Source organism: Balaenoptera borealis, assembly GCF_965194805.1.
Source record: "Balaenoptera borealis genome assembly, chromosome: 1".
NCBI lineage: Eukaryota > Metazoa > Chordata > Mammalia > Artiodactyla > Balaenopteridae > Balaenoptera > Balaenoptera borealis.
In genome coordinates, this window is record NC_138860.1 from 48,978,988 (window position 1) to 49,006,601 (window position 27,614).

Genomic DNA, 27,614 nt, shown 5'->3' on the forward strand with positions numbered 1-27,614 from the left:
TAAAACATAAATGCATATGAAGGGAAGGAGGGGAGGGAGGAAAGAAGAGAGAGAGGTAGAGAAAGAAAGTAAAAGTAGCAAAGTATTAATAATTGGTGAATCTACATGAAGCTTATACAGGAGGTCATTGTAACATTCTAGCAACTTTTCTGCTGGTTTGAAAATTTTTTCAAAATAAAATGTTTAAAGCATCTGTTCATATCAAGTATTATTAAGGTTGTAGGAAAATGGAAATTTTCATACTCTGCTGGAAAGGATGCAAATTAGTACAGTTCTTTGGAGAGTAACAATAATAATGTATTATATTATATTGTAGATACATAATAATAATAATATAATATAATAATAATGATAGTAATATAAGTAAAGGTGAACGTGTTCATATCCTGTACCCCAGCAGTTCAAATGGGATGTGGGAAGCAAATAATAGAACTTTTTTTTAATTTATTTTATCTTTTAAGAAAAAAATTTACATTTTACAGTGGATATTGTATATTAGTATGATAGAGCATTTATATAATTTATAGATAAATATAGAAATGTTTGGGATAGGCAGTTAAATATTTTCTTGATAGAGCAGCCTGATGAAGAAAGTAGGAGACCACTGCTCTTAAGAAATTCAAATATGCACGAGGATATGTATAGATATGTATGTTAACCGCAAATTGATTTGTAGTGGCAAAAATCTGCAAACATCCTGAACGTCCATCAGTAAGAGAAAAGATCAACTGTCTTTTATTCATATGATGGGGTACTAAATAGCAGTTAAATTGAATGAAACAGAGCTATAAGTATCTACACGGGTAGGTTTAGAAAATGTTGAGTGAAAAATGGAGGTTGGAAAACAATAAAGACACAGTACTATTATTTATGGATATTTAAATCTGTCCTAAAAACAAAAGCACTGCCTAGACAACAAGATCCTCGTGCTTGCCTCTGGGAGGGATGGAGGAGACAAGTACCAGAAAAGAGATTATATGGAGCTTAACTTAATTTGTAAAGTTTTATTTCTTTGCCCCTTCCCCTCCAAACAGAGATTAAGAGATCTGAAGAAAATATTACTAAATGTTAATTTTGGTTAGTTCTGGGTAGCAGATATGTGGGTGTTTGCTCTATTATTCTTTGAACTTTTTTGTACCTTTTGCTTTGTCCAAAAAGGAAAATCCAAAGTTTTTCATTTCCCTGATGAATTACAAGCCCCATACAGAAAGCACCTGACCAGCCAAACCTGTTCCTACAACTCTGCATATATCTCAGCTTCTGGACACACCAAAGCAACTTTAAATCAGAGCTTCTGAAAAAATACTTATCAACAGAAAACTAATGCCTCTTATTTTCATAAATGTATTCCTAATTTTATGGAAATGTCAGTCTAGTAAGGAGCATGTAGAGCCACCAGTGATGCCATGTTGAACCCAAATATTCTGTAGTGCTAAGTCATTGGCTGTTATCTCGATTTATGCAAGGATAAAACTGGAAATTCTCTCAAAGGTTAAAAAGTAATTTAAGAATACAAAAGTTGCATATTGCTGAGTTACGTATGTTAAAGTTCATTACCACTTCTATATAAAATTACCAGCCTCTTGCTAATGGCTCCCTTAGTTCAATATTTCAAGTTATGCTTGTATAATAAAAGAACTTTAATTATTCAGGGACAAATTAATTTAGATTTTTCTAACATTTGGCTTCTTAATGGCATTTTTGTTTGCACCTGTACTGTCTCCACCTCCATGAGAGAGAAGGAGAGTGAAACTAAAAATTGGTCTCTTTTACTATGCGTTGGGAGAATTAATTACATTTTAGTGAGAAAAAAGAACAGACACTATTGATTTAAAGGAGACTTGAGGATTACCCCCAAAATTTAATTGTAGGAACTTCCTGTGGCCCTCATTTGCATTAATTATTAGGAGATGGCTCACATATTATTGCTGCCAAGAAATCTATAGGATAAATGTCTATCCAATAATCCACCTATTTTAAGCAGTAATTTGGGCAGTTCCTCTGAGCTAGTGAGTGGAGAGAATAAGACATTAAGAATTTCTGTCTGAAGGAGTTTCTTAGGTTTTCCTCTTACCATATGTTTAATGTGTGCAGGATCTGTAGTGTGGTCTCTTTTTTCATTCCTTATATTGGACATTTGTTTTGTCTTTTTTTTGAAAAGTCTCACCAGAGGCCTGTTAATTTTATTAGTCCTTAAATTTTTTGTTTTGTTTTGTTGATTCTCTACTATATATGTGTTTTCTATCTGATTAATTTCTCTCTTACCTTTACTATTTCATAGCTTCTACTTTTCTTCCCCCCACCCTGGCCCATTGGCAAATGGCTTTTTTTTTTTTTTTTATTGGCGTATAGTTGATTTACAATGTTATGTTAGTTTCAGGTGTACAGCAAAGTGAATCTGTGATACATATACATATATCCACTCTTTTCCAGATTCTTCTCCCATACAGGCCATTACAGAGTATCAAGTAGTGTTCCCTGTGCTATACCATAGGTCCCCATTAGTTATCTATTTTATATATAGTAATGTGTATATGTCAATCCCAATCTTCCAGTTTATCCCTCCCCCCTTACCCCCTGGTAACCACAAGTTTATTTTCTACATCTGTAACTCTGTTTTGTAGATATGTTCATTTGTGCCCTTTTTTTTTAGATTCCACATATAAGTGATATCATATATTTGTCTTTCTCTGTCTGACTTCACTCATCTTCTACTTTTCTTGTACTTATTTTTTAGTCCTTTTATAACCTCTTTAGAAGGGTAGAATTCTTGCTCATTAATTTTCAGTCTTTCTTTGTTTCTACTATATGGCTTTAAGGCTATAAATTTCCTTCTAAGGATTTCTTTAGCTAAATTGTACAAAATTGGATTGTACATTTTCATATTGTTCAATTCAAAATATTTCCTAATTTGTTGTCATTTCTTCTTTGACCATGGGTTATTAGAATATGTGCTAAATTTCCAAATGTATGAGAATTTTCTGGTTACCTTTCATTATTCATTTCTAGCTTACCTGCATTAGGGTCAATAATATATTTTATCTAGTCTATATGATTTCTTTCACTTGAATGTTGATGAGACTTTCTTCATGGGCCAGTTTATGGCCAGTTTCTGTAGATGTTTTATGTGTGCTTGAAAAGAAAGTATATTCTGAAGTCTTGGGTAGAATGTTCTATATTTGTCCATTAAGTCAATTTTCTTGATTATTCTTTCCTGGTATTATATCCTTGAGTTTTTGACTGCTTGTTCTATAAATTGCTAAAAGAGGTATGTATAAAAAGCTCCCATTGCGATTATGGACTTGTCTATTTCTCTCTGGTTTTGACCATTTTTACTTTATATATTTTGAGACCATGTTATCTTCTCTGCTTAAAATGTAGGGAAAAAAAGAAGAAAAATTGGTTGCAAAGATATTTCCAGCTCCTTTTAATAAATCAAAAATGTTGCTGGACAAGTAACTCACATTGTAGGATATTTTCCATGATGACATTTGTTCTGGGTTGTATTGTGTCCCCCCAAAAGAAATAATGTTGGAGTCCTAACCCCTAGTACCTCAGAATGTGACTTGACTTGGCTTTACTCTGTAAAGACTTACAGTTCAAATGAAGTTCTTAGACTGATGTCCCTATAAAAAGGGGAAAATTGGACACAGAGTCAGACATATATAGGGAGAAGATGGCCATACACAAGGTAAGGAGAGAGGCCTGTAACAGATTTCCCTTCACAACCCTCAGAAAGACCAACCCTGCGCTCACCTTGATCTCAGGCTTCCAGCTTCCAGAACTGTGAGACAATAAATTTCTGTTGTTTAAGCCACCCAATTTGTGGTATTTTCTTATAGAAGTCCTAGCACACTAATAGGACATTTATAACCTTACAACACAATTTTGTCATTTAAAAAGAAAAGTATGTTTTTAGCAGAGGGAAAAAAAAAAAAACAATAACCTTTCTGCCCTTAAAAATGTAAAATGAGGAACCAGGAGTTGAGAAAAGCTGATTTGCTATTTAACAGAATATCCTTTTACATATTAATACTAAAGATAAAACATTTTATCTGGTATCGTGAGACATTTTTATTTAATAAACTTGGTGGGTCAGTCTTACTGAGTGAAGGAAAACAGTTCCCATGTTCTCAGAATTGCATTTTATGATTTCCTAATTAAGGATGAGAAAGACAATTCCCCAGTTTCCTTCAGAGAGGACTGGAGCAATAAACATAATTAACTCTAAGAAGTTTAATAATAAATCACCAAATCCAATGAGCATAATGAATACAACCAGGGAATTATTTTAATATAGACTCAGTGGAATAACCACAAATTCAACTTCAAAGCAGCATGAGTTACATATATAGTACACATATATTAAACTTTGCTGGAAGTCAAATTTTAAAGAAGCTTAATTTTCATACCATAGATCTTGGGCCATGCCGTTTTTGAGGTTATTTCTTATTGGAAAAAAGAGGGGTATGACAATATATAGCCTTACCTGTTCTAAGATAATGTCAGCAAGAATAACAATGTCCTCCTACAAACCTTGCTAAAGAGAAAATATGAAGCTGCAATAAGCGTAGGATATGAATATGGACCAAGTGATAACTTCTTTAAGACTATCTGTAGAATTTTGCAATCACATACACAGGTTGTCTTATTAGCAGTATGCTGTCTAATTCCCAAAAGTATACCCTGCTCTGATATTTTGAGTATTTTGAGGCTCTTATCTCACATGTTCAGACCAGTGCCTACAATATACGTCTGACAGATGGTCAACTGGTGAATAATATGAGACAAAGTTTGATGTGACTCCATCTTTACTGGATCTCATAAACCCAGAGCAAGCTTATTTTTTAAAAAATTATTATTGTATTTATTTATTTTTGGCTGCATTGGGTCTTCATTGCTGCGTGTGGGCTTTCTCTAGTTGCAGGGAGCTGGGGCTACTCTTCATTGCAGTGCGCAGGCTTCTCATTGCAGTGGCTTCTCATTGCAGAGCACGGGCTCTAGGCATGCAGGCTTCAGTAGTTGCAGCACACGGGCTCAGTAGTTGTGGCTTGTGGGCTCTAGAGCACAGGCTCAGTAGTTGTGGCACACGGGCTTAGTTGCTCCGCGGCATGTGGAATCTTCCCAGACCAGGGCTCCAACCCCTGTCCCCTCCATTGGCAGGCAGATTCTTAACCACTGCACCACCAGGGAAGTCCCCAGAGCAAGCTTACTGTCAGTAAGAAATATATGTATCAGTTGCAAACCCTTGACTATGACATCCAATCTGATATGATAAATATGTAGACAATTTTGCCTGGATCAATGAAAGTCTGATTTAAAGTCCTTGGGTTTAAGTATTTTCAAGTCAAAATTTTTATAAAGGGCCACTGTATGCAGGAAACTCATACAGTTGGTCACCTAAGCTCTTCCTTGAGAGTTCGAGTGGTTCAAATGATAGAAATCTCTCATATTCATTAGGTATTCCATCCTACCATCTGACTGCTCTAGTTATTAGAAATGCTTTCCCTAGAGTAGCCCTCAATTGGCCTATAGTTAAGTCTACTTATAAGGCTTAATTGTGCCTCAGGGAGATATAAAAAGAGGTTCATCCTAGAAATGACAGCTCTTCAGATATCTAAAGAGAACAATCATGTCTCCACTAAGTCTATTTCTAATTACAAAATAAATACATTTCTGTATTTCAATAAATGCGGGGGATACATTTAATTTTCAGTGATGGGGTTTGCGATAAGTAGGGGCTGGGGAGAATGATTTAATAATAGAATTACTTCTTTAAAGGGATTTTTGACCCTGCCTTCAAGATTGTAGTAACCTCCCTACTAATTTGTATCTGAGCTAAGTTTCACATTCAGGGAGTCCAGGGAATATCTCAACAGGAAGCCAGGAAGGTACCTGGAGAGGAAGAAACAGTGAGCTGGGATAAAAGGAACCTTCAGAGGACATATAGAGATAAGGATATTAGGTGATTTTATAGATTGTTCATGTTGTCTGTCGTCTCTTTGCTCATTCTTCTATTTCTGGCCTTTTAAATTACAGGTAAGAAAGATCATTATGAAAAGATTATTAAGACTAAAATGTGGTGAGATACCTCAATTCAGTCATGAATTCCTTCACCTTATGATAAGCAGGATTTATACATTGTCCAGCAATTCTGTTCTTCCCAAACTTGGTTCCATTGAAGACTCCCTGGAAAAAAAGGATGCGTATTAGTTTCCATTAATTTGTAATTTCTGAAAAATCTGATTTCAATCCTTTAAATCTTGGTGCCTAAATTCTGAAAAACAAATGTCTTGAGAAAGATAACTGGAATGGTACTTAAGAGTGAATTTAATAAATAGAAACCATCTTTCACTGTTCTAATTTCCAGTAATAGCTACCTCTCCCTGTATGAATACAATATGAATCAATCCCTCATATCTATAGATTTTAGGTATGGGCATTTTACATCCATATTGTATAATAATATGTAAACAGACTGCTATTCTACAATGTTTATTTTTTGTGTGTGTGATATGGGTACCTGTTATCTTAGAGGCCAAAAAAGTCATGGGAGCAGGGAAGCAGTAGAAGAAAATTAAGGCCACATTCTAAGTGGTATAAAAACCAGCCCATGTTTATCCCTATACCTGCCCTTGCCTTTTCCATGCTGGCCCAGTTTCTCTACTGATGCTGTTACTATTTATTCCTCCAGTCTGTCACATGTGTACAGCCACAAACATATAGGATAAACCTTTTTTTTCTCTCTTATTTGCAGTTATCCTACTTTTACTAACCAGCCTCAACCCTAGCCAGTCTAAGCCAATATAATTGTGTTGTGATGAGTATCAGAAAAACACATCCCAGCCCCTCTAATGTCTCTTGTAGAACATGAGATTGCCAAAGCTTCAATTATGTGGAAATGATTATATTGCTTAATGTGGTAGGGACATTCCTGTTGGATGGTTATCACAGAAACAAAATTATCATTCAAAAAGCAAAGGCAGAGAAAGAAAAACAATGGCCTGGAAAAAATATATATATAGATTATCAGATGCTAAAAGTTCTTTTTGAGAAACAAATTCCTGTTAAAGTGTATCATTCGTGAGGTCTAAAGACATGACATAGTAGTGTGAATTCGATGAATATATTTAAATCTCTCCTTAAATATATAAAGCTCAGAATAAAAATATATGCAAGATTCAGAAGCACATACACACAGCAAATATATGAGCTAAAATAAACAGGGAAAATTTTGTGGGGTGATCGTCATGTTCAGTATCTTGACAGAGATTTGCGTTGCATAGGAGTTATCTGTTTAGCAAAACCTATTTAATGATATATGCAAGATTTGTACATTATATATAAATTTTACCTCAAAAGGAAAAAATCATAAGCAAATATTGAAATCTAGTTAATGATGTACATGCTGAAGTGTTTAGGGGTGAAGTGTACTGATGCCTGAAACTTACCTAAAATACTTCAGAAAATAAGATGGATCATTGGATGGATACACAGATATATGAATAAAGCAAGTAGTGTAAAATGTTAGATAGTACACATCAGTTTAAGTCAAATAGGATTTACATAACTAGGCACCATGTGCACAGTACTCTGAGTTGCCAACTAGAATTTTGCATACTTCCATTTAATGCACAAGTGACATTTATTTCTAGGCCTTATTTTGATTATCTCTAAGTTGTAAATTATCATCCATAATATTAAAGTTAGAAAAATAACTCTTAAATATTATTTGAGCTTAAAAAAATGTGAAGAAAATATAATCAGTGATTTTTCCATCAGTCTGGGCTACGTGGCAATAAAGATCTCAGAATCTAGGCTACGTGGCAATAAAGATCTCAGAATCCTAGTGGCTCACAACAGAGGTTTATTTCCCGTGTCCATACTGGGGTCAAGTTTGACTCAGTTCCATGTCTTTTCCATTCCAGATAAAAGCAGCTCCTATCTAAAAAAAGCAGCCCCTATCTAAAATGTAAGAGTTCCATGTCAGAATGAAAAAGAGCTGGTGGTGAAGAACCACAAAATGGCTCTTTTTTTTTTTTTTAAATGTCAAAAGCAGGTGTTTCTTTTTATTTTTAATTAATTAATTAATTTATGGCTGTGTTGGGTCTCCGTTTCTGTGCGAGGGCTTTCTCTAGTTGCGGCGAGCGGGGGCCACTCTTCAACGCGGTGCGCGGGCCTCTCACTATCGCGGCCTCTCTTGTTGCGGAGCACAGGCTCCAGACGCGCAGGCTCAGTAGTTGTGGCTCACGGGGCCAGTTGCTCCGCGGCATGTGGGATCTTCCCAGACCAGGGCTCGAACCCATGTCCCCTGCATTAGCAGGCAGGTTCTCAACCACTGCACCACCTGGGAAGCCCACAAAATGGCTCTTAAAGCTCTGTTCAGAGGTAGGACTGTCAGTTCCAGTCATAGTCCAATGACCAAAGCAAGTCACACAACCATGCCTGCCACGAGCAGAGACGGGTCATCCTCCCATAGGCAGGGGCCCTATGGAAGAGGCAATAAATATTTTGAGGAAAAATACCATCTAGCACAAACTAATGTAACTTTCAAATTTCATCAGAAATATTTTGAACTACTATGTTCCAGTCCTTTAGTATTATTGTATTAATACTTATATAATTAGTATATAATAGGTATTCAACAAATATTTGCTGAAGAATGAGTTTTTCTGTGTTATATCTTTTCAAATTTAAAAAGGAATCACAAATTATTCAGTAGGATCCAGGAAAGGAATGCAATACGCAAAATACCAGGTTTAAGACAGAGAGGCCTTGGGACTTCCTTGGTGGTCCAGTGGTTAACACTCTGCACTTCCACTGCAAGGGACGCAGGTTCGATCCTTGGTCGGGGAACTAAGATCTCACATGACGAGTTGTGTGGCCAAAAAACAAAAGGGGGGGTCTTAAAAAAAAAAAAAAAGGCCTGGAGTGGACTGTGGGGAATGCATGCCCTGTTATTACCTTCTTGCATTGGTGTGGTACATCTGTTACAAGTGGTGAACCAATATTGATACATTATGATGAATGAATAACCCCAAGGTTCTGAGCCTCAAAACTAGACAAATCAAAGTTGTCAGAGAAGTCAGGGCAGTAGCTGAAGAGAAAGAAATTTAAATTCAAGAAAGAAAAGAAATTTAAATTTCAAGGTAGGCTTATAGACTAAGAAGACTATAAGTCTCCTACAGTGGAAAAAAAAAAAAGAAAAGAAGAGTATAAGTCAAGGTCTGGACTATGCAAAAGGTAACATTTCTGTGAAAAACCAGATAGTAAATATTTTAGGCTTTGTGGGCCTACCTCTGTCACAATCCCTCAAATCTGCCGTGGTAACACAAAAGTCGCCATAGACAATACATAAACAAATGGACATGACTATCTTTCAATAAAACTTTGTTTACAAACACAGTCAGTAACCTGGACTTGGCTCCTGGGTCATGGTGTGCTGACCCCTTTTCCAGACCATGGCTTCTAGATTTGAGTACTACCTGGGATGATGGGTTGATCCTGGAGTACAAACCACCTCAGAACATCACAGAGGTGGCCTCAGGTCTCCTCCCCTGTACCTCTGTACCTGGTATAATGCCAAACATGCAGAAAGTGCTCAGTACATGTTGAATCAAGGTCACCAGTGAATACAATATTAAAGAGTCACAGAACTTGGTAAGACCTCTCCAACAAGATTTCTTGGCAAATAACTCAGAGGGAATCAGATAGTGACAACCAAAATACAGTTTTGATGACTGGCTTTGATTCCTCTTCACTTTTCTCATTTACTATGTGTTAGATATTATGCTAGTTATTATTTCATAAGTTCACACAGGATTCTCATAACAACTTTGCAAGGAATGTACTTTTTTCACATTTAATTAGACTTTTATTTATTTATGTCTTTATTGAATGAAAGATTCTTTAAATTCTACAGTGCTTTACAATTTTCAAATTTTCACACACATGATTTCATATAATCCCATAATAACCCTTTTTTTCTCCCTACCCTAATATTGCCCCTTCCCCCTTCCCTTTCCACACTGGTAACCATTAGTTTGTTCTCTATATCTGTGAGTCTGCTTCTTTTTTGTTTTATTCACTAGTTTGTTGCATTTTTTAGATTCTACATGTAAGTGCTATCATACAGTATTTGTCTTTCTCTGTGTGACTTATTTCACTTAGCATAATGCCCTCCAAGTCCATTCATGTTGCTACAAATGGCAAAATTTCACTCTTTTTTATGGCTGAGTAGTATTCTATTGTGTATATATATATACCATATCTTCTTTATCTGTTCATCTGTTGAGGGACACTTAGGTTGCTTCCATACTTTGGCAGTTGTAAATAATGCTGCTATGAATATTGGGGTGCATGTATCTTTTTGAATTAGTGTTTATTTCTTACAGATATATACCCAGGAGTGGGATTGCTGGATCATATGATAATTATATTTTTAGTTTTTTGAGAAACCTCCATACTGTTTTCCACAGTGGCTGCACCAATTTACATTCCCACCAACAATGTAGGAGGGCTCCACAAGGAATATACTTTTATTTTCATATAAGGAATGAAGATCTTGAGTCTTATTGGTTGAATTATGTGCCCCCAAAAATGATACGTTGAAGTCTTAACCCTCAGTACCTCAGAATGTGGTCTTATTCTTGGAAATAGGGTCATCACAGTTATAATTACTCAACGGTCATTGCAGCTATAATTATTTAAGATGAGGTTATACTGGAGTAGGGTGGGTTCCTAATCCAATATGACTCTGGTCCTTGAAAGAAGACAGCCATGTGAAGACACAGAAACACAGGGAGAATGCCTTACAAAGACAGAGGATTGGAGTGATGTATCTATAAGCCAAGAAACACCTGGGGCTACCAGAAGTTAGAAGAAGGCATGGAACAGATCCTCCCCTAGTCTTTGAGAGAGCATCACCCTGCTGACACCTTGATTTTGGAGTTATAGCCTCCAGAATTATGGAACAATAAATTTATATTGTTTTAAGCCACTTAGTTTTTGTTATTTTGTTATGGCAGGCCTAGGAAACTAAGACGCTGAGACTCAAGGAATTTGTCACTTGTCCAAGATCACCCAGCTAGTGTGAGACAAAGTCAATAGTCAAACCCATGGCTGTCTGACTCCCAAACCCATGCTCTTCTGATTACACTGAGCTGAATCCGTCTTTATTCTACTTTACTGTGATAAAATGATGTAAAATCAAATACTGACTCATACTAGAAAAGTGAGTCCCTCTCTTCTATTCTCACTCTACAATATTCCCTACGAGCAATACTGCTTCTTTCCTTTCTTCCTTCATTCCTTCCTTTCTTTTTTTCTTTATTTTTGGCTGCGTTGGGTCTTCGTTGCTGTGCGAGGGCTTTCTCTAGTTGCAGCGAGCAGGGGCTACTCTTTGTTGCGGTGCGCGAGCTTCTCATTGCGGTGGCTTCTCTTGTTGTGGAGCACGGGCTCTAGGCGCACAGGCTTCAGTAGTTGTGGCTCTTGGGCCCTAGAGCACAGGCTCAGTAGTTGTGGCATACAGGCTTAGTTGCTCTGCGACATGTGGTATCTTCCTGGACCAGGGCTCGATCCCATGGCCCCTCCATTGGCAGGCAGATTCTTAACCACTGAGCCACCAGGGAAGCCCCCTTTCTTTCTTTCTTTTCTTCTTTCTTTCTTTCATTTTCTTTCTTTCTTCCTTTCTTTCCTTCCTTTTTTCCTTCTTTCTTTCAAGACTTCTCTACCAATATTACCTTTAAAAGTAATGTTTCTTATACTATCCTTTATAGTCACAAGCTATAAAGCTATACAAGTTTTGTCTTTCACCCTATTCTGGCCTCATGCTATCCATTTTTTACTGTTTTCTTTTTTAAGTAAACCGTCTTAATCTATCTATACATGGCATATTTCTTTTAAAAACTTCTCCAGCACACATATTAATGAAGATCTCTTAAATATAGTCAATAAATATATCCAAGTGATATTTCCTGGAAATGAGGGAGTGGAAAGTGAGAAAAAAATGGTACATGCTTTGCACCTTTCAAAATATACTGTCTCCGATTCTCATTCCAATCCTATGAGGCAAGCATTATTCCCTCTATTTTTTAAAGAAGAAACTCAAGTTCAGAGAAAGTTAAGAAACTTATTTAAGATCAAAACTAGTATATGGTAGAGCCAATATTTCCCCCAGGTCTGTCTGGCTTCAAAGACCATGCTTTACCTTCATCACATTCTCCCCTCTTTCCCTTACTTTCTTTGTGGCATTATTTCCAAACTAACACTACCTTTCCCCATTTCCTTCCCAAGGAGTTACTTTGAGTTGTCATTTCCCATATTCATATATATACCACTAAATCCTTGCCTCTCACTTTCAAAATTGGCGGGAAGTAATATTGTGAAGTATGTAGAAATCCTATCAAGCATCCTTTAATCTTTTGATCATTTGGCAAACTTTAACAAGGCCTTGTGCAATATTTTGGAGACTGACAATCACATACAGCCTTTTCTCTTTTCCTACATTCTTAGAGATTGTGGTGTCCCTTTTCCTATATGAAACCTAGTTCTCCATCTGGGCCCTTGATCACATGCCTTTCAGTCTCTTCAGGGATCTTCCTCTGTCTCAGATCTGTATCTTTCATCATTCCCTCCTCCCCTGCTGCATCCTCTCTGCTCACTAATATTCCCTCTCAAAAACGTCCTTCCTTTATCCTCCTATCTACCCCTCAAGTCACTACCCAATGGCCATCTTCCCACCTCTTCATTCCCAGCCTTGGAGAGGAAGATGTAATTCATATTTGTCAACTCCATTTCTTGTTCAACCAAACCACTGAAGTCAGACTTTGCCCCCACCTTCCACTGAAACTGGTCTTAGATTACAAAAGCTACTTCAATATCAAAACCAATGCATGCTCTGAGGTCATCATCCAACTCCATTTCTCTGCTGCCTTTGACAGTTTTTTTCATACCATTCTGCTTAAAACTCTCCCCTCCTTTGGTTTCTGGAAGATTGCATTCATCACGCTCCTTTTTTCCCCCTTCTTCTGCCTTCTAATGTGACCAACTGCTTGTCTCTCATTCCATGCTGTCCTGAGAATTCTTCCACTCTGAAAACTTCAACCAATGCTTTTATGCAGAACTATGCGCCAGAACTATATAGTTGAGCCTGTTCTCATATGACCTCCTCTTCAGTATTTTCAAAGGACTTACTTTTCTCTTAAGATGAGTTTTGAAGAAAAAGTAGAAATTTTCTGTCAGACTCACAAAGTAGAGAGAGAGTATTCCAGGGAGGCAGCTGCAAAATGATTTGCAGAAAGAAAGAGGGGAAAGATTAATACAGATTGAGAGGGCTGTCATCAGTTCAGTCATGCTGCAGTGTGCAGTGAACTGCTGGGGGTAGGGGTAGGAGGAGAGACGAGAGGTGAGGCCAGGCAGATAGGCAGAGGTCAAACAATATGAAGGATCTTATATGCCATGCAGATGGTTTCAGATTTTGCCCCTTGTATAGTGAACCATTGTGGAATTCTGAGCAGAGGAGTTCCATGATTGGCTCTGAATTCTAGAAAGCTCATTATGTTAGGAGGGTGGAGAAAGGATGAGACTAGAGGCAGGAGACCAAAGAAGTTGTGCTAATAATCCAGGTGAGAGATGATAATGGAGTGAACTAGGGAAAAGAAATGGTTTGCAGAGTAGGGACAATGGGCCTTTCTAAAGTGGAATCAAGAGAATTTGGTGATTAATCAAATAAAAAGGTACATAGGAGGTAGACTGTAGGATAATGGGCTTTAGATGAAAAGCCCATTTAGATGAAAAGATATTCAGCACAATGGACTATAAGAAGTAAAGTAGATTTATCAGACAACGAAACAGATTTACTGAGCATTTTCTACATGCTAGGCACTGTGCTAAGCCCTAGAATGATTTCCATTTTGGATGTGTTTGAGATGCCTTGAAACATTCAGGTTCAAAATGTCTAGCAAACAGGTAGAGAAAGGCATTTAAAACTCAGGAGATATGTCTCCATTGTGTTGCTATTATTAACAACATTGTGACATTTTTGTCCAGATGCCTAATTAGCTATACAGTGTGGAAGATATTAGCGAAATGAGAATTAGTTGAAATCTATAATAATCCCATGCCATGTTATTGATATTACTTTTTATTTATTTATTTATTTTTTAAATTAATTTATTTTTTAAATTATTTTTTGGCTGTGTTGGGTCTTCATTTCTGTGTGAGGGCTTTCTCTAGTTGCAGCAAGCGGGGGCCACTCTTCATCACGGTGCGCGGGCCTCTCACTATTGGCAGCCTCTCTTGTTGCGGAGCACAGGCTCCAGACATGCAGGCTCAGTAGTTGTGGCTCACGGGCCTAGTTGCTCCGCGGCATGTGGGATCTTCTCAGACCAGGGCTCGAACCCGTGTCCCCTGCATTGGCAGGCAGACTCCCAACCACTGCGCCACCAGGGAAGCCCCAGATATTACTTTTTAAAATAATATCCTACCAATTTGCATTCTTGTATGATTAACAATTTTCCAAGAAAGAAAACTTGCAACTGCATAATTGAATGGTATAGGACTGATTTCTGCAAAACTGTTATAGAATCAAAGGTTAGAAAAATCCTCTTCGTAAGCATTTTATCACCCTCAAAGAAATTGCTACCTTCACCATACTTTAGTGGTGTCCTTTGACTTTACAAGAACATTTTATATATGATGCCTACTTTTATATTGATGACAGCCTTATGAATAAGTACAATCCTTTTTGGGAAATGGTCAAAATTTAGAAAGAGCTTAAATGTATGCATACCTTTTGACCCAATAATTCAACATGTAGAAAATTCAACTATTCTAAGGAAATAGTCCAAGCAGTAGAAAAAGCTATACGCATGATGATGTTTATCACAGCTTTATTTATAATTTTTAAAGAAAAGAAAGCAACCTTGGTGTCCATGGGATTAAAGTAGAGTTCATTTATATGTGACCATTAAAATTATGGTTAGAAAAATGATAGACATGCAAAATGCATATAATAGAATGGGAAGAGAAAAAAATGCAGGAGAAAAATTTTAAGTAAACTGTAGTTACAATTACGTAAAAAATACCCAGGAAAAATAATGGGAGTAAATTTGCCAAATTACCAACAATAGTTATATTTGAATGGGGAAATTAGGGGTTATTATTTTTATTTTCCAATTTATCTGTGTAGCAGAGATTGATCATTTTGGCTTTCCTAGTAATCACTTGCCCTTTTTCTGGTAAATGTGCCCTGACTCTTCTTAGGGAATTGCTGGTTCCTTCTCTGAGTTCGCATGGTTTCAGTGAGGTTGACACCACCCCTGCCAGGAATATAGCCCAAGTCAAGATCATTGGAGGCAAATAGATTCAATTCTAGAATTTTTTTTTTTTTTTAACTTTTGGAAAAGATGCAGGTTCTTTTCGCTGTGAATTGCTAAGAGGATAGGATGTAATTCTGGAGTTTTAGGCAGCTAGTTTGTCACCAGGAAGTAGAAGAGATCCAGGGAAGTGGGTTCAAATTACCCAGCCATCTACATGGCACTGAGAATTGGAAGAAACAATCACTGAGAAATATGTTTCAACCAATGACCTTGAACACAACTAGATTAACAATACCTTTTCTCTTGGGCAAGGTTAAAGAGTTTAAAAAAAAAAAGTGGTAAAAGAAAAAATAGGAGTGGAGAGAATCAGATAGAAGTTGCCTTTTCTATAGTCACATATAGTTGTTAAGCACTTGAAATGTGGCTAGGACAACTAAGAAACTGAATTTTAAAATTTATTTAATTGTAATTAATTTAAAATTTAAAGCTACAGCAGTGTAAAATATTCCTCCATTAAACACAGCTTTATTGTTTTGGTAAGATCATAGTTTACTTTAAACACTGTATTGTCTCAGATATGATTATTGTATTATAGTGTGGATGTCAGGCATGTGTGTCATTTTAGTATTATACATAAACACATCATGGATCTAGTTGGTGTCAATCCATTGATTCAATTTGAATTTTTTTTCTATGAACCAGTGTAACATTTTTTTTTAATAAATATATTTATTTTATTTATTTATTTTTGGCTGTTTTGGGTCTTTGTTGCTGCGTGAGGGCTTTCTCTAGTTGCGGTGAACGGGGTCTACTCTTCATTGCGGTGTGTGGGCTTCTCTTGCTTCAGAGCACGGGCTCTAGGTGCATGGGCTTCAGTAGTTGTGGCTCGCGGGCTCTAGAGCGCAGGCTCAGTAGTTGTGGCACACGGGCTTAGTTGCTCCACGGCATGTGGGATCTTCCCCAACCAGGGCTCGAACCCATGTCCCCTGCATTGGCAGGTGGATTCTTAACCACTGTGCCACCAGGGAAGCCCCCAGTGCAACATTATAATGCATTTATTTGAATATTTTATGCAGATAGCATGAGTTACAGTAGCAATATAAATTATAATTGGTAACTAATTGAAATACATATTATTTTCACTATAATGCAATTAAGTTATTTTTCTAGGTTGAAAAATAAGTATGGACAGATTTTTAAATTAAAAATGAAGGCAGAGGAACTTCCCTGGTGGTCCAGTGGTTAAGAATCTGCCTTTCAATGCAAGGGATGTGGGTTCAATCCCTTGTCGGGGAACAAAGATCCTACATGCCGCGGGGCAACACAAATTTTACAATGAATTGCAATTTGATGAGCAAAATTTAAAAATATATATATTATATAAAAAATATTTTAAGATAATAAAATAGACATTTACAGCAAGCACATAATAAAATTGATCAGTAGTCAAAAGAAAGTCAATGTAATTAATTGCCTGAAATCAAATTTAAATAACCAACAAAAGATGTTTTTAATGATTTTTAACAGGATCTGAGCTTGTAACATTGGTCAGCTATAAAACAACTTGACTTCCTGCACACACACACCCACACACCCACACACACACACACATACACACATACACACACATACATATCACACTTCTAGATGGAGAGACAGTAGGTGTAAGAAGTTATTATTTGTTATAGAAATTTTGTTAGAAATTTATGAAGAAAAGAATAAAAACGTATTTTTATTACCATTAACCACTGTGCCACCAGGGAAGCCCTCAATATTTTTAAATATTAATTACATGTTGAGATGATATTACTTGAAATATATTGGCTAAATAAAATGGAATTAATTTACACCTGTTTCTTTTACTTTTTTAATGTGACTACTAGAAAATCTAAATTTACATATGTGGATTGCATTAAATTTCTGTTGGGCAGTGCTGGGCTGGAATGTCAGGTGTATGGTTGCCTGTTTCTCCCATGGACTGCCAGCTCTTTGAGGATGGATACTACAGCTTGCTGATCATTTGCTTTCTGTGCATTACCTGCATGAAAAGGTATTACATGAAATAATACTTTTCATGTAGTAGATAATCAATAAACGTTTGCTAAATTTAATTTCTTTTGGAACAAGACACTACTTTCTGTTATGAGAAACTACTCTCATCTTGTGGATTTTTAGAACATTACTAGCAATGACTGTTAAATTTAGATTTTATTTTTTCAACTAGAGGAATCTAATATATTTCACATTTTTCTGTCTTCCCTGAGGTGCCAGTTGTTTGAAGCATCTTTATTTGCTTCTGAGTTCACCCCAGTGCCAATTACTTGAGGATACCAGATAATTTTGCTCTTTCTGTACGGATTACTTCTGTCAGCACCAAGATAGAAATACAAAGCTAAAACATCGAGAAAAAACCCTGAGGGAAAAGAGAGGAGAGAAGGTGGGAAGAGAAGAGAGATCTTAAAAACAGAAATGGGTAGAAATCTAGTTCATGAAGCAGGAAATGGAATGGAGAGTCTGGTCATGAATCCCAAGTAAGTACCTTGAGGAGAGGGACCTCGACAGAACAAGGTGAATACAAAGACCCAAGGGTCAGTCATTGTTCAAATCAACGAACAAGAAATTGGGGTTTGGAGGCTAAGATGTGGAATGATCAGTTCAAATCAATATTCCAAGGCAGCAGTTACATATACTTCTGAAGACCTGGGTCCAGAAGGCACCCGGGAAAATGTTTTTGTTTATCTTGAGTGAGTTTGACATATGACCACCTTTATGATCTGTTTAAGTTCTTTTGATTCTGCTTGATGGAAACGGGTGCACCAGAGGTGCAACGCATCTTTCTTGGTCTCCCATCAGATACTCAATGAAGCACAGGGAACAGAAGAGAGTTCCCAGTAATACGCTCCTTCCCCTAACTGGTCCTGCTTTGTAGACAGAAAGTGAAGAACCAAGATGGGTTTCTGTGGCTCTTCCAAGATTTGAGGAATGTGTGAAGCACGCTCAGCTGCAGTGTGGGGCAGTGAATGCCAACACTTAGAAGGCTATATTAATCAAACAAAATTATTTTGCTATTATGTATTTACAATGTATAGTCACAATCACCTATTTTTTAAAAACTTATTTCTTTTTGGGGGGCAATAAAGATTCTATGTATTGGGTGAAATACTACATTAAGTTTAGAGCTTTATAATACTAGGATTTGCTTTGTTTTATTTAGTGTTTTGAGGAATTCTGATGCTAACAGGGTTAGATCTGGGAAAGGGACTGAGTCGAATGCCATTGGAGAGATCATTGTATGCAAAGAGGCTCCTGAATGCCTGTGGAATATGTCCTTGGCTGGATCAAACCTCAAATCAACATCTTACCCATTGCTCTGTCTTAGCATGATGGCAGCCTTCCTTCAGAAGGCTAAAGGAAGAGCAGGGAGAAAGACACAGGTCAGGTATCTTATGTGGACCTTATCCATGTTATCTTATTGAATAACAACAGCCTATAAAGTGGGCATTGCCATCTTCATTTTACAGATGGTGAAGCTGAGGCTCAGAAAGCAAGATTTACAGCTAATAAAGTGTAGACCTGGGAGTCTGACCTAGTGTCTTTCCAGGGTGCATTCTCTATACTGTTCTATCTCAATGTGAGGTCTAAGGAGGAAGGTATTGGAGGGGTGACCTTCCTGGGCTGACATTTTAGCTTATTTCATATTAGCCTCCACTGCATTTCTCAAGGATCCCCTCTGAAATTATTTAGTCAGTGAGCCTCCACTGAAAAACAAATGACTGACATATAGGAAATGTTCATGTAGGAACATATACAAAAATATTCTCACTGTTAATAAAAAACATGCACATTGAAACAGTGATGAGATTTTAAATACTCTTCCCTGGAACTTCAAGTCATCTGCGCCCACACCCTAAGTATGCACGTGCTTGTTTATAAGGGTGAGCTACTGATTCCAGCCTGAATTCAAGGAAATTGCCTGGGAATTCCCAGCCCTTGTTTTTCCTGACCTTCTGGCACTCTAATCCTGCTCCAACTCCCAGCTTAGTGACCTGACCTTATCTCTGGAGGCCTGTCTGTGCATATCCTACCTGATAATTGAGTCCTGGCTTGATTCTTTGAATTTCCTCTAGTTCATTCCTTTGGCTCCCAAGGAACTGCCCACCCCAGGCTCAGTCCTGAGGAATCTAATCTGGCCGTAGCCATTCAGTTGACTGTGTTGGCCGTCAGGAGCTGGGGTGAGAATGCTGACATTTTGTCTAAATGTTGTGAGGGACTCTCCATGCTCCTCTGGCAAAAATTAATTTACCCATTGGCATGCTCCGCTTTCAGTTTATGGGAAATGGGATATATGGGAAAACAGTATTCCAGAATCAACTGCCCACACCATTGGCTCAATTACCAGAAGTGATGAAGGAGTGTTATCACTGCCTACAAGCCTTATGGAATTTTACTCAGCCTGTCACTTTCTCGGGTGTTCCAAGTAAGTATACGGCTTCTCAGGAAGTGTTTTTGGTCTGAGCAATGCAAGACTTGCTACAAAGACCAAAAAACAAAAAAACAAAAACACACAATTATACATATATATGGCAGAGCTATAGACTTCATGACAAGAGCCTTTGTCCCCACCAGAGGACACATTTACTTTGTGAATCTGTGGCTGTTGCCCTTCATAATTTTTTTCACATATACTTCCAGAAGGTTCATTGGGCTCTCAACTTTAGCCGGGGTGGGGGGCATATCTTCATCATAAGAGTTAGTGGGACTATATACAAGTGACCAAGCCTCCCTGTGCCATAGTTTTTTCATTAGTAAACTGGGGATAATAATAATACCTGCTTGAGAATTGTGAGAATTAAATGAACAAATGCATGTAAAGAGCTTAGAAGGTACCTGGCACGTAATAAGCACTCAGTCTAAGTTAGCTGTTGTTGGTGCTCTACTCCCTTCAGGAATGAACAGTAAAGGCCCTTCGGCTGTTAACATTTCTCAAGGGGATGATGCAGGACAGTCAGTTTCTGCTCCTGCATCCCCAGGTAACTTCCTCTAGTGAGGTCTTGGAGCACAGTACAATCAGATTTTCTATTGGTGGATTTTCTATAAAGAAAGTCACTGGTGTTTGGTGAAGTGATGTGTAAAGTGACCCCAACGTGGAACTCCTCATCCACCCCCAGAAGGAAAGTGGATATTTGTCTACTCGTCAGTGGGGAAACCTGCATGTTTCTAGGAAGGGAGGTTGGCATGTTACTGCGATAAAATCTTCTGAGTGGCTTGCAATGCCATCTTGTGGAGGAAAGGACCCTTCTAGTCAGGTTTTAGACCACATTCTGCCACTAAAATATTTTACCTTGGAAAAATCATTGATGTATCTATGCCTTTTTTTATCACTTCAAAATTGGGCATTAAAATAGATGAGCTTCAAAGTCCTTACCAGGTCTAACATCCTAGAATTATGTAATTTGTGAATCACCATCGTTTAGGAAAAACATAAGTAAATAGATCTCTTCTTTATGTGGGGTCCACACTCATAATTCCTGAACACCTTATTAAATATTGGAGGGAAAAAAACCCCAACAGATAGGGCATTTGGCTATTTTAAGGCCCTATTAACATAACTTCACGAGACATTTGGTAACTGACTCTTTTAATTCTGCAGCTCTAAGTGCAAGAGTGTTCTCAGACCAAGCTTAGAGAGAGGGTAGATGAGGGAGAAAATGAGTATATATCCGCATCTCAGTACACAGTACCAAACTCTGCAGTCACATTATACATTGTCTGGACCAGAAATTGATCAGATGCACCTGATTCAGATGAGGACCTTCCCAGCACATATCCTGCTTAGTCATTAGAAACAACCCAAATGCCTATCAACAGGCAAACAGATCAAAAATAGTGGCATATTCATGATTGAATGCTATAAAGAAATGACAAAGAATGAAGTACTGCCACATGCAACCATATGAATAAATATCACAAACACGATAGTGATCAAGAGAAGTCAAACACACACACACAAAACACAAACTGTGTGATTCCACTTATATAAAGTTTTAAAAAAGGAAAAAGCTAATATATGATATTAGATATCAGGATAGTAGCTACCTTTGGAGAAGAGGGTGGAAATTAGGCAGGGCATTGTAGGCAGATAGGGTAGGGGGTTCCTGAAGGAAGAGAACCAGATGTAACATTTTTAATACAATTTTTAAAGGTTACACTCCATTTACAGTTATTACAAAATATTGGCTATATTCCCTGTTTTATACAAACACTTTGTAGCCTATCTTACACCCAATAGTTTGTACCTCCCACTCCCCCACCCTTATGCTGCCCCTCCCCACCCTCTCCCCAGTGGTACCCACTAGTTTGTTCTCTATATCAGTGAGTCTGCTTCTTGTTATATCAACTAGTTTATTGTATTTTTTAGATTCCACATATAAGTGACATAGTATTTATCTTTCTCCAGACATAACTTTCTTGACGTAAGAGAAGCCGTTTGAGGCCTAAGCCATTTTGTGATCTCAGCCTGGCCACAAGTGCTTGCTCTTGACCAGGCCAAGGAAATAACTTAACCATATTGGGGACAATAAATCAGTTGTAAAGACTCCCATTTCTGTTTCGAAGGTAAAGATTAGCCTGAAGCACATTCCTGAGCTATTCTGCAAGCTCTAAACCCCCCTTGAGTACTCAACCACCAGACTAACTGGAACCTAAGGAATGATGTTGCTGACCTTTGCTGACCTTTGAGACTTCAATCAACTAGAGCCGGGACTCTGTCAACCTTTGCCCCAATTCTAAGCTGCATTCTCCTCGGCTCAAGCCCCTCCATGAATATGCACATACTATCCCGCCCAAGCCCCTTCATGTATGCAAGTACCCTTAGCTTAAAACTTCCCTAATTTTGCTGTTCAGGGAAATACTACTTCAGGAAATTTCCTCGTGTTCTCCCAACTTGTTGTGAGTAATAAATCCTTCCTTCTCCTGCTCTTTGGCTTGGTTGTGTCTTGGCTTGACACCCACCAAGAAGCGAATCCAATTTTCAGGTAACAGCTTGAGGGAGGCTACCTGGATATTCATAATACTCTATTTCTTCATCCAGGAGATAGTTACATGGGTGTGTGTACTTCATGAAAATCCATCAAGTTGTACACTTAAAATACATGGTTTGATAACATCAAGGAACATTTTTAAAATTCAAGTTTCACCCATGACAAATGATAAGATACATTGAAGGAATGGAATACTCACAATTTCCATAATTTACTGAAATTGATTTGCATGGAGTTTCCACACTGTTTGAGACTAAAGTGATGGATATGATTTTGGCAAAATTGGGAGAGGCTAGTACAAGTAGAGAGAGGGACATGAGAACAGCATAAAGGTGAGCAAATGCAGATCACGTTCAGTGACTAGTGAGAGGTGGGGTATCATGGGAAAGGTGGATGGGAAGGACATTGGGGGCCATGCTGTGGAAGGTTTTGAATACAGGCAGGGTTCGTTTTTAATCTCATAGGTCATAGACAGCCAGTAAGAGTTTTGAACAGGGAAGTAATATTCCCTTCCTCCAATTTTTTTTTTTAGTGGAGTATAATTGCTTTACAATGGTGTGTTAGTTTCTGCTGTATAACAAAGTGAACCAGTTATACATATACATATATCCCCATATCCCCCCCGCCTCTTGAGCCTCCCTCCCACACCCCCCATCCCACCCCTCTAGGTGGTCACAGAGCTGGGAGCTGATCTCCCTGTGCTATACAGCAGCTTCCCACTAACTATCTATTTTACACATGGTAGTGTATGTATGTCAGGGTGAGGTGTAGGGAAGGTATCTGAACGTATTCAGAAATGTTTTGTCCTAGGCTCGCACACACATACCATGTACTTACGTATAAAATGAATGTATCCCCCACAACAATCTGAAGAAGTGGGTTATTCTTCTTTCACAAATGAGGAAATTGATACCTGGAAAGGCTGAGTAACTTGTCTAAGGACAACAGAAGTGGCCTTCTGCCAACAGTGGAACAACCTTGTTTCCTTTTGAAGAGTGACTCCAGGAAACAGAAAATAGAGGGATTCAGCAGGGGATTAATTAATTAGGGGTGGGAGGTGGCGAGTGGGGAGAGGAAGTAAAGAAAACCTCAGGAGCATTCCGAAGAGGCCACCATCCAGGGCAAGTGGCTAGCATGGTTTCCATGATGATAGATAGCCACTCCAGCCACAAAACCTCATCCTCGTCTGGGCCAGAGAACCTGATTTGGTGATTTCACTCAAGCTGTGGAATCAGAGCCAATCAATCCTGTGTCAGTTCAGGGCACTGCCTCTAGAAAAATACTTTTTAACAGGTCATTATTACCAATTCTTCCTTGTCTCAGAAATGTTCTCTTGCTCAGTGATGTGCTGAGTGAATGAGTGTTTTCTGAAATTTTCCATCTTCAGATTTGGTTCATGTGAAAAAGAGTTGAGAAGGTGGAAAATTTCCTTCACCTATACTGAAATGTGTATCACCAGTTGTCTCTATATACGTGAATCTATGATGTGCCATTTTCTCCTTAACATCCAATAGTAGTTTCGATGTCAGATGGTGGTTTTGGTTCAATTCCCAGACCCATCCCTTCCTAGTTCTGTGATTTGGAGCAACTTAATAAACGTCCCATAGTTTCAGTTTTCTTATCTATATTGTGGGACATGATGCTAATACTTGTTTCATAATGAGAAAATGGACATAAAGTGCTTAACACAGCCAAAGCTAAATAAATTATTAATCTCATGTCTAGACTATTTTTTCGGCTTTTCCACCACGTAATGGAGAATTTCTTAGTAATTTTTAACACCTATTATCCTAAGGAGTTGGGAAATGTGGTGTTTCAACTAATTAAATATTATGAGTAACTAAGTTGATACACACACACACATAAACAAAATCAACATGAGATCAAGTATATTTAGGGAATAAGAATCACAATTATATTCAAGAGGCAATATTATTGAAAAGCACTAACACACAGGATTTGATTCCCATTGGCTAACTCTAGAGTCCCTAGTTTAAGCTTCCAAAGATATGATCCTAAATGGATTCTGTGTGTTCTCATTTCACAAATACACAAGCTGAGGTATTTCCTTTTCATCTACAAGTTTATTACACCTGAAAACGTGAACCCTCATTTTGTAACCATGAGAAAGTCATTTAAACTCTCAACGTTCATTTTCCTTATCTGTAGTATAGAGACAATCTTAATACCTCCCTTCTGGACTTGTGAAGTTTAAATGAGACAGTCAATGAAAAAGAATTTAGCATAAGGTACATACCCATTAAATGTTAGTGTGATGGCTTCTCTTAGTGCCCCACCTGGATCCTCTTTACAGGCAGTGCACCTATCCCCAGCCTCCTGTTGACTGATAACAATTCACAGCTGCCCCAACCCTTGAAAATAGTCCTCAGCCAAAAAGAAGTCTCATTGCCCCGGAGGCAACGCCCCCTCCCACCCAGGGCAGAGTTCAGCAAATGGCAGCAGACTTCGTGGTACAAAAGGCTGGCCTCCTTGCCTTGTTGTGATATAACTCCGGCCTCTCTGTGGAGTCAAACTGAAACTAGTCTTCAGCAGGTACCACAGTCTTGTTTAAGCTTTCTACTCCCATCCTCCTCTGCTTCTTACCACTCCTCTTATCCTGAGAGCACTTTCTCAATCACTTAAGAACATCTCAGTCCCAGCTGCTCAGGAACCCAACTTAAGACCACTGGCTCCAGAGGTGAATTTAAGAAGCCTACCATGAGGATGGGATTCTGGAGCTGGCTCACTTGCTGTCTGGATGGCAATGAGGACCCCAGAGCTGAAGGTAGGTGGAGAATTGATAATCCTTGCTATGCTACATAGTGTGACTGCTAAGATTTCCATCTGTAATGAACTGCGGTGGAATTCAGGTGGGAGGGGATGTGCTAATTGGCACAATGAGTCAGCATTTGAGACTAATTTGTGGGAAATTAATGACTATAAGGTCTCTGGAATTGGACGAGTAGCTGAAGAGAGAAAATTACAGACAGATTTATTGGTCAAAAATTTATAGCAAAACATGAGAGTCAGAAGGGCTTAACTCCTGCAGCTGGGATGGGGTGGGAGCAGAAACAGCTGAAATGGGGCATAGGACTTAATTGCAATAGTGCAGGACTCTAAGAAGGCTGACTTCTCAGCCTGGGCAAGCCTTCTAAGTCAGAGTTGGGGCCTTAATGGGCAAAGAATGTGACCTTGAGACTTGGGATAAAGATATCACTGTGTAGATGTACTTTGAACTTTGATTCCTGTGAACCCTCTGATCCTGAAGAAGTGGTCTATTTCTCTATTGAAGATAGGGCCTCCTACCCCCACCCTTCTTGAAGACTAAAAAGAGATTTCAAATGAGGCCTTATAAAATAGTGCAGAGTCCTCTTCAAGATATGTTTCCACTTCCGCTCCTGGCCACCAGACTCATAACTAGCATCAAATCTCAGGATAGCTCAATCAGAAAAGTGCTGGACCAGCCACAGGGAGATGATACTACATATTGAAGGAGCCTCAGGACCTAGAGAGAATTTATTGGCAGAACCTGTGGGAATGTGTCTAACAGAGGCCCCTGAGAGTGCTTGACTGAGGGAGAACAGAATATAAAGTTTGTTAAGGGGAAGTTTGTGGATATGGGAGCACTCCATCATAGCCATAAGATAATACCCTACAAGGGCCTAGCAGATGACTCTAAACTGTTGGTGGCATACCTCTCAGAAGATTGGAAAAAGCAATGACCAACACAGAGTGAAGTAAAAATGCAAAACTGCTATTGCAAATGGTGGAGGAAAGAATCAGGAAGCTCAGATAAGTGAGTATACTGGCTTGCATCTGCCTTATAGGACCAGAAAACCACTAGCTGACCAAATTTTAAGGAGGAACCCAAGGTCACTCCATTTAGCAAGGCAAACAAGAGTGCACAAAGGTTCCCTTTTCTCCACATCCTTGCCAGCACTTATTTGTCTTTTTGGTAATAGCCATTCTGACAGGTATGAGGTGATGTCTCATTGTGGTTTTGATTTGCATTTCCCTAATGATTAGTGATATTGAACATCTTTTCATATACCTGTTTGCCATCTGTATATCTTCTTTGGGAAAATGTCTATTTAGATCTTCTGACCATTTTTAAATAAGATTTTTTGCATTTTTACTATTGAATTGTATGAGTTCTTTATATATTTTAGATTTTAACCCCTTATCAGATATATGAATTGCAAATATTTTCTCACATTCTGTAGGTTGCCTTTTTATTTTCTTGATGGTTTCCTTTGCTGTGCAGAAGGTTTTTAGTTTTAGTCTCACTTGTTTATTTTTGCTTTTGTTATCAGATCCAAAAGATCATTACCAAGACCAAAATCAAGGAGCTTATCACCTCTGTTTTCTTCTAGGAGTTTTATAGTTTCCATTCTTACGTTCAAGTCTTTAATCCATCTTGAGTTAATATTTGTGTATGGTGTAAGATAGTGGTCCAGTTTCATGCTTTTGCATGTAGCTGTCCAGTTTTCCCAACACCATTTATTGAAGAGACTGTCCTTTCCCCATTGTACGTTCTTGGCTCCTTTGTCATAAATTAATTGACCATATCATAAATTAATTGACCATATGTGAATAGGTATATTTCTGGGCATTCTCTTCTGTTGCATTGACCTGTGTGTCTGTTTTTATGCCAATACCATACTGTTTTGATTACTATTGATTTGTAATATAGTTTGAAATCTGGGAGTGTGATGCCTCCAATTTTGTTCTTCTTTCTCAAGATTGTTCAGACTATTCAAGGTCTTTTGTGGTTCAATACAAGTTTTAGAATTGCTTGTTCTATTTCTGTGAAAAATACCATTGGGATTTTGACAGAATATATTTACATATAAGAATTTGTGACACATGAGACATCAATGGAAAAAGAAAGCATTCTGCATAGTGGCGGTGCTAGGACAGTCTAACAATTTGTAGGAATCATCAGTTCTATAAACTGTTGGAAGGCAGGGACCTCTTCTATTGGTCTTGAACCTCTAGTGCCTAGAACATAGGCACACATTAAATAAACACTAAACTTCTTTTACTAGGGACTTAAAAAGTTAATCATAGTAAAGCAACAAAAAATTAAGTGGTTATCAACTTTCTGTAGAACTATGTTCATATAAGTAATAAATCACCAAAGAAAGAATCAACATATTTTTTACATAAATATTTTTTAAATTTCAGTATATTAAAAAAAAAGCTAAAGGCATAACTGGCAAAAGGTTAATCTAGAGAAGTCCTGTAAAGTAAT

The 27,614-nt window shown here is 37.9% G+C and overlaps 1 protein-coding gene across 4 annotated transcripts in view; it reads left to right on the plus strand.

Moving 5' to 3' along the window:
* The window catches only part of ZNF648 (zinc finger protein 648), a 49,240-nt gene extending 25,258 nt beyond the window's left edge, over positions 1–23,982 (plus strand). For 2 of the 4 annotated variants that reach the window (XR_014243945.1, XR_014243948.1), the window contains one exon: positions 17,585–23,982. The gene's annotated coding sequence lies outside the window, so the exon portion shown is untranslated. The remainder of the gene's footprint in view (positions 1–17,584) is intronic. The other 2 variants (XR_014243946.1, XR_014243947.1) reach the window with 1 other exon arrangement.
* Positions 23,983–27,614: the final 3,632 nt, after the last annotated feature.